We start from the raw sequence: 10,369 nt of genomic DNA on the forward strand, positions 1-10,369 counted from the left end.
TCTACAACTGATGGGTAGCTTTTCAAAATAAAAGTATGACCGCTATCAATAAAACAAAACTAATTTACAGTAATGCCTGATTTTGTTGTGCCTAACAGCGACCCCTCAATCTAAACTCAGCCGCAACTCACTTGATATAACTTTAAAGGGCGATCAATAGTGGAGCTGTAAGAAAAATAAACTGCAAATGCGGTGACGTTTGAACTAGAAACAAATATTTACAATCTTTCAGAACTTTAGATTTGGACAAAACATGAAGAGAAAGCATTTCAGATATTTAACCAGTGTATATGAAAGTCTTTTCTATGCTGTTTGGATTATACTATCTTGTTTACCCCTCTCTGCCTCTGTTTTGCATGTTGGGAGTAGAAATGTAGCGAGAACGTAATTTAGTGATGGAGAGGCATGACCGCAGAATACAGTGTCTGCTCTCTAGGGAAGGAGTTAACAATGTAAATGGGAGTCAAGTGGAACGCATGTTGCCCTAAGTGCATCTACGCTGAATCACCCTGCCCCGAGGACACACACTGTTGTCCTACTGCCTGTTCAGGGACATAATGCGTGTACGCCTGTGGACCTCCCTGGACATCTGCATTAGTCAAACGTGTGAATCTGTAAATATATGTGTCTTATGTGGAAATATTATTCATAATGGGACAGATCGCCGGATGATTTTAAAACCAAGGCTTCAATTACTCCTCCTGGCAAGCCCATGTTACAGTCAGTCCTGACTGGTTATAGACGTACATTTGTAAAAAATGTTGAGATGTGAATTTTTGATTTGTGGCTCAAGGCAATGGATTTTATATGCAAGCCTCACTGCTGATTATTTTTGGAATAATCACTCCATTACATGAACATGTCTCCAAGGCATGCAGCGTTATAGTGTGTGTTTCCTCAAAATAAATATATCTTTTCTCAAAGCAATAGTTGTTTCATCTGGGGTAAAATATGAATTTCCGCTCAGCATTGAAAAAAAGTGAAAGTTATCTAAATGATAGCACCAACAGAAGAAATACCCAGAACAATTTAAAACTCACAATGTGGGTTTTTGTTAGATCTTAGCTAGAAAACATTGTTTCACTAATCATTTTCCAACTTCTATGAACAACTGATTAACGATAGATAACCAAGAAAGCAAACAAAATGATTTCCCGGGAGTTTAACAAAGTCAGATACAAAAATAAAGCTGCAAGCACTGATGTGGGGGCCAACCATCCCAGCAGGCCAAGGGAACACAATGTTATTATGTCAAGGGTATGGTTGTAAGCACTCGCAGCATGTCATGTTGATTAAAGATTGGCTGAGATATGACTTGATTTCATGTTTGGCACCTTTGCTGCCAATTTTGAATGATTGTTATGGTTGAATGAATTTGCAAATCAAAAATCCATGTGATTAGTCTTGGTCTGAAAGCTTGTCTGTGCCATCTTTGGTAACAATTGGACAAAGGTTGTCCAGGCAGCAGCAAGAGAAATGATTTTCTAAAATCTGAATTAACCCCTGGATGATGTAGTAATTTCCATTGTCTTGATCATTTTGCGATGGAAACAAGAATCTTGTTTTTTAAGGCAAATAGTCACTGGTTTATTTCAATTCACCAAATGCCAGGTTTGGTCTCATACATCCAGGCTATTGCTGTAGTTGGAGGACGTGTTCAAAACTCAGTAAAGATTTGTAAGATCCTGATATGTTTTTTAGTTCCTTAATCTCTTTGTTGAGGAGCCGTGTTATGCAGTTTGATATCAAAAACATTTCTTGTATCAATTTAACTTTTTGTATTAGGCTGAAATATATGACTTCTGCAAGAAGAAAGAGAATATTTGATTGGTACATAATTTGTTGTAGGTGTGTATGGTGGAGCTGCTTCTGAATATGACAAAACCTGATTTAATTCAATCCAGCTGCAGCTGCACTGTGTGGGGTGTGAAGGGTCTGAGTATAGAGTCACAGCTATGTCAAGGCTCCAGGTGGGGTTCCCTCTGGTTTCTGTGCACCAGCCCCAAATTGAAACTCTGCAGGAACACAGAGACTGCACAAATTGCAATCACACCATCTCATCAGCGCAATAGAGTGGGGAGGAGGTCGTTCTCACACCTGACCAAGAGGACTCGGTTCGATTGGGGAGCTGAAAGTTGTAACATTGTTGCATTTATCACTTGTTTCGTTTCTGCTTTCACACTACCATTTTTTAAGCGTATACCAAACTTTCTGAAAAATGTCACACATTTGAAAAAAACGTTTGTCGATTGGACAAATTTGAAGGGGAAATCCCTCCCTCCTGACCCGCAAAAAACAGACAGCAAACACCACAGTTACTTCCATAGTTGTTCTTTCTTTTTTTTTACTTTTTTACTTTTTTAAATAATTGTGGCTCAGCAAGCTGTTTAATATGACGACCGGCAGCGAGGCAGAGAGCATTTCACTCTTATAATGATAAAATGAAAGGAAAACGGCTCCGGAGGAAAATACGATCGATGACAGACAACAAGGTGTTTGTGTTGCTAACGTTACAGACGCACTGTGTACAGATGCACTGTGTATTGCAACACTTTCTACATTTGGTCCTGTCCTGTTTGGTCCAGTGAGTGTTCACACTGCATACAAACCGCACCATGAACCCTGATCACTTTAAAGCAGACCAAACAGCTCTGGTGTGAAAGCGACCTTAAATTCACCACAAACGCTACAGGTGGCCCAGTCAAAATCCACACAAACCCCGAAACTACACAAAACATAGCTGAAGGCTAGCTGACAAGGCCTCTCTAAAGGCGAAGATGCACTCACTTCCATGGGTGAGTTAAAAACTAAATGTATCAGATGTGGACTGACGGGTCATGCAGTGTAGTTGCAACAAATAGAAAATGACTCGGTTCATATTGAGCGCTGCTGTCAATCCATGTGAGGGCACACACAAACACAAAAACTTGTCTTTATTCCTGAATTAAAACGTATTCCTCTCTCAGTCTCTCCATTCCTGCCCCACATCGGAGGTTAGATGATGAATTGGCCAAGTGTGAGCTTGCGACGGGAACTGCATTGTTCATGGACGATCAACTCTCGCAGAAAAGTCTAGGGCAATGATGTGTTAGCACATCCTCCTGAGATGAGTCACCCTGATGTCTTCTGACAGGCCTCATTCCACTAGTGAGAGAGGCTAACCAGGAGTGCAGCTTTGCCCCAAACACATGCTTCAGGGCAGACTCCATCTGGCCCAAATGAGACCAAGGGAAGGGAGGTTAAAAATAACCAACAGGGAAGGTATGGCTGAAAGACAAGGAAGGGATGAGATGAAAGCACGCACACACAATAGTAGGCTGCCATAGAGGCAGAACTGTACAACAGCCTCAGATGGGCAAACAAGCTTTATTGATTTGTTTTGTTTTTCTGACAGAATAAGGTTCAAATGAAAACGTAATCCTGACAGTTAAGCCTATTTGAAAAATATACAAGAAATGTGAAGCAAATGCTAATCCACATGTTAATCCATTGAACTAATAGTGCTGTACATTTGACTTTTCATAGCTCATTTTTCCTTATTTTCAGTCAGCTCAGACAATATCATCATGTTGGATGGACATATGAATGACATTTTCATAAAGCAACCCGGATTAATATCTAATCTGTCATTTTGAGAGGGATCAAAGACAGCCTCATCATCATGGGCGTCTTTGTTGATGGTTAAAATATTGCCCTTCAAAGCATTTTTTTATTATTTTTTGTCAGCTAAAATTGTTGAAGAGACAAAATGCTGAATTTGTACTGGAAACAGGCTGAGGTTAAAAAGAACAATACATTAGAGGTACTAGTTTAAAACCTCAAACATATGCTGTTGATTTACACCTTTTCTGTAAATGTGTTAATCTTGATTGAATTTGTGGTCCTGTGTCAAAGTCGTTTTTTTCCCCCCTCGAGAGCGAGAGAGGACCCAAACACACACAGCCTTTTCTCTCTCCCCTGAGTTCTTATCATCTCACCAGACTGTGGGCAGAAAACGGACATCAGACAGAGTCCTCGTTTGAAGACCTGCTCTCTGCCGTCATGGTTCATTGTGGAAAGATATCTGTCCATTTCCTGTTTGAAAAAAAAAAGGTTCATGGTTCAGTTAGGATGCATGGCCCCGTGCCTCAAGCCTGGCATTACCCCCAGACTGCTCTCTCGTTCACCCCCCCCATCGCCCCTCCCACCCCCCGCCTGTCTTCCACATTCTGGTATCTTCGTTCGTGGATGGTTAGCAGGACTTGGATGTGGGGTAGTAGGGTGGGGGTGAGAGGGTTGGCTGGGGATGAACTGACAGGTTATTACTGGCTTTGTGGGGGATTAGTCCATAAAAGCCCCCTCAGCCCCATGGCCAGCACGGCCAGAACCCCAGCAAATAAGATAAAATAATCTCTGTAAAAATGGGCTGAGAGACAGGGAGATAGACTGACAGACAGAGAGGAAGAGAGAGATACCCAAATATCCCAGTGAAAGAGAAAAAAAATCTTCTTCAATCTGTCCTAATTTTTTTGTTTCCGATTTTTTTTTTTTTCCTTATGAAAAACCGTGCCTGGGGATATGTCAGTTGGAATGAGATTAAACTCCCACAGTATAGAGATGGGAAACCAGAGTGGAACACATCTAAAATGCTTAGAGCTCCTGTTTAGAAAAAGCTGCGTTCTCTCCTCTGGTTCAATAGATGAGGATCTGACTCATGTGGGCTGTTGCATAAGCTGGTACAATCATTATCAGGACCTAGTTTGGTTGGAGAACTCTGTTCTCGTGATACTGAATTTCAAATCAGCTTCTCCAAGACACACACCCCTTCCCATATTGTGTCAGGGTCATTTGTGACCTGTTTTCACGTTCGGATGTGTGAATCATACCTTTTATTTCTTCTGACTCATTGAAACAAGGCTTCATTATATTCTCAACAATGATCTATTGAATACAAGAAAATACATTATTTTGTGTTATGGGTCAGATTTGACCCAGTAGAAGTGCCAAAACCATCATGAATACAAAACACATTACAAAATAAAAACAATAGTAGGTAAATCATATAATAAGAAAATGATATTATTGGGTAATATCAGTATTGTGTTTCAAGCCCAAGAGACGTATTGACTTGAATTCAGTTGAGGAGTCACATTCAGCAATATGATTCCACACGCACCCATCCCCTTATCTTACTCACACACAAATACTGTACACACCTCCCTGTCTCCCAGCTTTGCAATAGTAAATAGGATGGGTCAATTTCTCAATTGGGAATCAATAAAGTGCATGTATTTATCTATGTTTATTTCTCACATCTCACCCCAGACCTGCTGAGCACAACCACACACACACACACACACACACACACACACACACACACATTCATCTGTTTGGAATGTCATTTTGTGCACTTTTATTTTTTTCATTTTCCCGGAAACCACTTCTCTGTCGCAGATGAAGTGTTGAGTATTTTGTCTGTGGGCGAGGGATCACAGAGGTTGTTATAAGTAAGACCTGTTTCAGGCCTCATCAGATAAAACATTTTACTGGATGATATTTAGGGTTTTTTTTCTTTTTCAATTCTTCATTTTTGAAAACACGTAAACATTAGGAGGGTCTGATATGAGCAAAAAGCAGTGGATGATCTTGCAGGTTCATGGAAAGCTAGATATAATCTGTCTAATAAATAATTTACTTATGCCCTCTGGTTGATTGACACATTATTTTTTTGTCCTTCCTGAAAAAAAATAATGTTGGATCACCTAAGATATCCATAGTGAGTACACAAAGGAAGAAAAAAAAATCAACAACAAAAGCATCAAAGTTATTTTTGAGGAAAGATGAGAAAAGGTCAAGATTTAGGTTGTGTGGAAAAACCACATGCAAATGCTGCACTGTATATAAAGATAAGAAATATACACAGAAACTGCTAATGAAAAGAAAGTGCAGGTGGAAGTGCAGGCATTATTCATAAAACATTATTGAAGTTAAACCTGCTGTAAAGCCCAGCAGATTTTCATAGGCAACCCCTTGCTGTTTTAAGAAACTCCCTCCTGAGTCAGTCATCCAAATAAACTAATTACCTTGGAACATATCCAATTTCATTTCCAGACAATACAAAGCATTGACTGCTAAAAAATAGGGGTTATTTGAAGAATCTTACAGTATGCCTTACTCTCTTTGAAAACAATTGTTACCACAAGGATGCTTGAATCATTTACATATGAGTAGGAGCTGGATAGTTGAGCGAGCTGCAGGACAGTTATGGTGGACCTGACCACATACTACCACGTTCAATGCTCTAAATATAGTTTTGCTTTTTCACATTTTACCTTATTGTCTGTTACAGTATGCATTATGGGCAATTATTGTAAAAGCTGCACCAACAGCTTTACAGTAAAGACACCAAACTTCAGACTGCCAGTTCTTGCAAGTAAAGTGAAAAACTGTTGTTCAATTATTTTCCAGCATACATTTTCCAACCAATCTGATGATGCACAGTCAAAACAATTGTGAAAATAATTGGACAACAAATAGATATTTAGGAGCACACTGGGGGGAAAAAACAGTGTGATCCAATCTGTGTGAGCTGTGCAAAATTCAATTAAGTGAGTATGGACTTAACAAGAGAGGTGAAAATAATAGCAAAAGTGCCTATAAGTAAACTTGGGACTTGTTGAAATGCAGCCTCATTTTATATACAGTAGGTTTGTACGGTATAGCGTATTGCTGCCACACTAAGAAAAAAAGAGGGATCAGTATCACGTAATTATGTGAAAAATTTATTGTTATAACAATATATTTTTCATGTTTTAACAATATATTTTTCATGTTATAATGTTAAAGTATCACTTATTTCAAGATATGATATTTTCACGTCATAACATGAAATTATCATGTAATTTCAAGATATGATATTTTCACGTTACATGTATAATGTGAAAACGTACAGCGTGCTCCTGCACTTCTCTCACATATTTCCCCATGTCTTACAGTATAACCAGCTTGCCTCTTAAGGCGCTTTTCCACTACACAGTCACGGCACGGCATGGTTTGGCATGGCACAGCTCGGTAAAGGTGCTTATATAGATAGATAGATATGTCACAAGGCACAAGGTATGTGTTAGAGAAAGGACTTTAAACATTAGTAAATTGTGATAATTATTATTATTAACTTGAAAAATACATTTTCATGTTATGATTAAGTATAACTATGATCATGTGAAATGTGTGTCATAAATTACACATAAAGTACAGTATAATCAGACAGTTCACACTTCATCATGAACATGAGACCTATTCAAAAATGGGAAAAATACAGAAATAGCCCCACTTGACCCGTGAGACTGAAACCAACCAAAGCTTGCACATGCTGCAGGTGTCTCTCTATTCATTAGTTGATCCTTTTCATGTTCTAAAGATCAACTAATGAAGGGTGAAACCACCCTCTTTTTGTTTTAATATTCAATCCAAGTTCCACTCATTTGTGGACTCCAGTGCTACAAAATCTTACAGTCATGCCTATTTACTGTATTTGAAAACATGTAGGTGTTGTGATCTGCCAGTTATCTTGAAATGTCCCCATCCACATGTATTTCTGATGTTGCAATTAGCATCCATCATCAGTTAATTCCTGCTTTATTCTTGACAATAAACAAAGGATGAGGATGCTTGTCTTAATGCAGAGTGTAAAAGATAGTGAAATGAAAATATATTTTCTTTTTTTTCTTTTCTTCTTTTATCCAATGACTTACAATTGTACAAATGTTTTTGCCTGTTTAAATGCAAAGATGATCCTGTGCAATGCCAGGCACTGAAAAAAAACAAACAGACAAAAAACGTACATGTAAGTTAAGAGACTGTCAGTCACCACGTTGTGCTTACAGTATAACCACACACCAAAGACCTTTTTTTTAATTAAAAGAATGACAATATTCTCAGTATTAATGAGCCCCTATATGCTTTTCTCACACAGCATGTCTATAGAGGCAAGTGTTGTGGAAACCTTTGCCTTTGATATGGCTAGGCTAATAATGCATTATTGAGTGCTAACTTACAGCCCTAAATCAGGCAGCCCCTATGACATTCAGCTCACATTTCAGTTTCACTTTAATTAGACTGGCAGTTCATCTACATATACAGAGCTGCATATTTAGCATCAGTGGAAATCATATTGCTGCCTGTTTAATTGCCTTTCATTTGTGCTCATGTGACATTCGGCAGCTGTTGCGACATATATTTTAAGTGAGTTTCAAGATTTTTTTTTTTTTTTGGGGGGGGGGTGATATATAATAAGAGAATAACAATATTTCATTAACAGAGTACAATACACAATAGCCATTGGATTTAATGGGTGATAATTTTGTCTGATATAAAGCTCCTTATCATTAACTCAGTAATTTAACGGGGATTAATGCAAATCACATTAATATTTACTGCTGGCATACTCTTATTAGCTTTATAAGACACATAATGTATTTTATGAGGAACAATCTTCAACAATCTGCGTCCTAATTATGAATCTCACCAGAAACAGAGAGGGATGAGACTTGATTAAATATCCTTGAAGTGAATGTCACTTTACAGGTATGCATCATTATTACAACTCATTAATCTTGATCTGCGAGCTTGTGATAAGGCTGTTCATTAATGTGTGCAAGATTCATTCCAGCGGCTAATTTCAGAGGGTGACCATCAGAGTCCTCAGATCACCAGCACTAAGGATTACATCATAATGCAGCTTTGAGAATGGCTCTGGCCTAGTTGGCAGAGGAAAAGCTTGCGTAAACCTGCATATTCCTCAGGTTTCCCCACCTTGAAATAAATAGGAAATGCAATATAACAAAAAAGACTGAGAGCATGAAATGAAACTCTTAACTCATAAAGTTTCACAGTGTACTGCTATGAAGGATTCAAAGAGTAGTCTCAGATGCTTACAATTAAGATAAAGAGCCTCTGTGACACCCTCATCGAGGCGGAAATTGTCTCAATTTATCCTGGGAGTGAAATTCAAAAGTAATTATTGACAGGGTAAAAATCCCCTTATCAATCATACCTGGGGTTCCAGGGTCTTCTAAAAACCTGTATAAACGAGCAGCAGATCATTGTTATCAAATTACAAAACAATAAAACAACAAGTATTGCATCGAAGCCTGGTAATAGGTGTGCATACCAAACCTTTTAACAGATGTTAATATCACCCGCGCTACATATGTTCACTCAAAATTATGAAAAAGCAACTGTTTACAATTACTGAGCCCCTAAAAAATAAATAGCTTGGATTCTGACAATCAGAGTTTCATTATGTTGGCAGACAGACATGTTTTATTATTTTACATTGCATCATGTGCATCAGAATCAATGATGTCAAATGCCTGCTTATTTTTTTTTAGGTCATTTGAGGCTCCATTCTGCTTGTGTCCTGCTAACACTGTATAATGACTTTTTTGGGATGTTTTTACTTTTTCAAGACCAACATGAAGTTTCTTTGACTGACCAGTTCCATTTGACCTGAAGGGAAAAAGCATGTGAAAAATCATCTCACCTTGTGCTGGCTGAATGACTGACAGAGTTATCAAAGAAACAGAAGAGAGAAAAACAGCTGCCTGGAGAAACAGTGTGATCGCTTATTGAAAACCTGCTGGAAGTGAGGCCTGATGTCCGTGACATGCCTGAAATAGCATACAGCCATTGTCAAACTTCTACATCCGAGACACAGTGCCATTGAATGGGTGACATTTCCGAGCAATTTCCTGTTCTTGGGCAAAGTTCATGCAACACAATACAAATCTGAGAGGCAGCCTAAGGCTAATGCTCACCTCTTGTGATCATCACCAAAATGAAGTCAAGTACAATTCAAGACTGAAATATGTCGACTGCAGTAGAAAAGCAGAAGAAGGAGGTGATATAAATCTCTTCGTGTTCCCTTATGTGCAGGCCATTAATTCCAAATGCATTATCGATCCATAAGACTTACAGAGGTCTCTGAAATTTACAGGTCTGCATTTAGTCTCATTGACAGTAACTGAGAGAATTTCTTTGGTGTTTTTTTTGTTTGTTGTTTCCTTTTTTAAAAGTAAGCCAATCATGATGATCAGCAGCTTAATCAAGCAGGACAAATATGTGGGAGGCAGGAAGCTGTAGCTTCATTGTTTAAAGAACAGAGTCAGCACAAACTTCTCTACATCAGACTTGCAGGACTAATTGTTGCCATGGAAAACGGGACGTATAATCGTACGTTCACTGAAAACATTGGCCTTGTTTATCACTTATCCTTTTATTATATACTTTTCAATCTTGTTTTCAAGATAACATGTATGCCAAATGAAGTACAGGTATAATGAGTACATGTTTTTCTTGTTTTGTTTTGTTTCGATCAAAAAATTAACCT

Source organism: Trachurus japonicus, chromosome 13, assembly GCF_045865225.1.
Source record: "Trachurus japonicus isolate A0001 chromosome 13, Traja_1.0".
NCBI classification, from domain to species: Eukaryota; Metazoa; Chordata; class Actinopteri; order Carangiformes; family Carangidae; genus Trachurus; species Trachurus japonicus.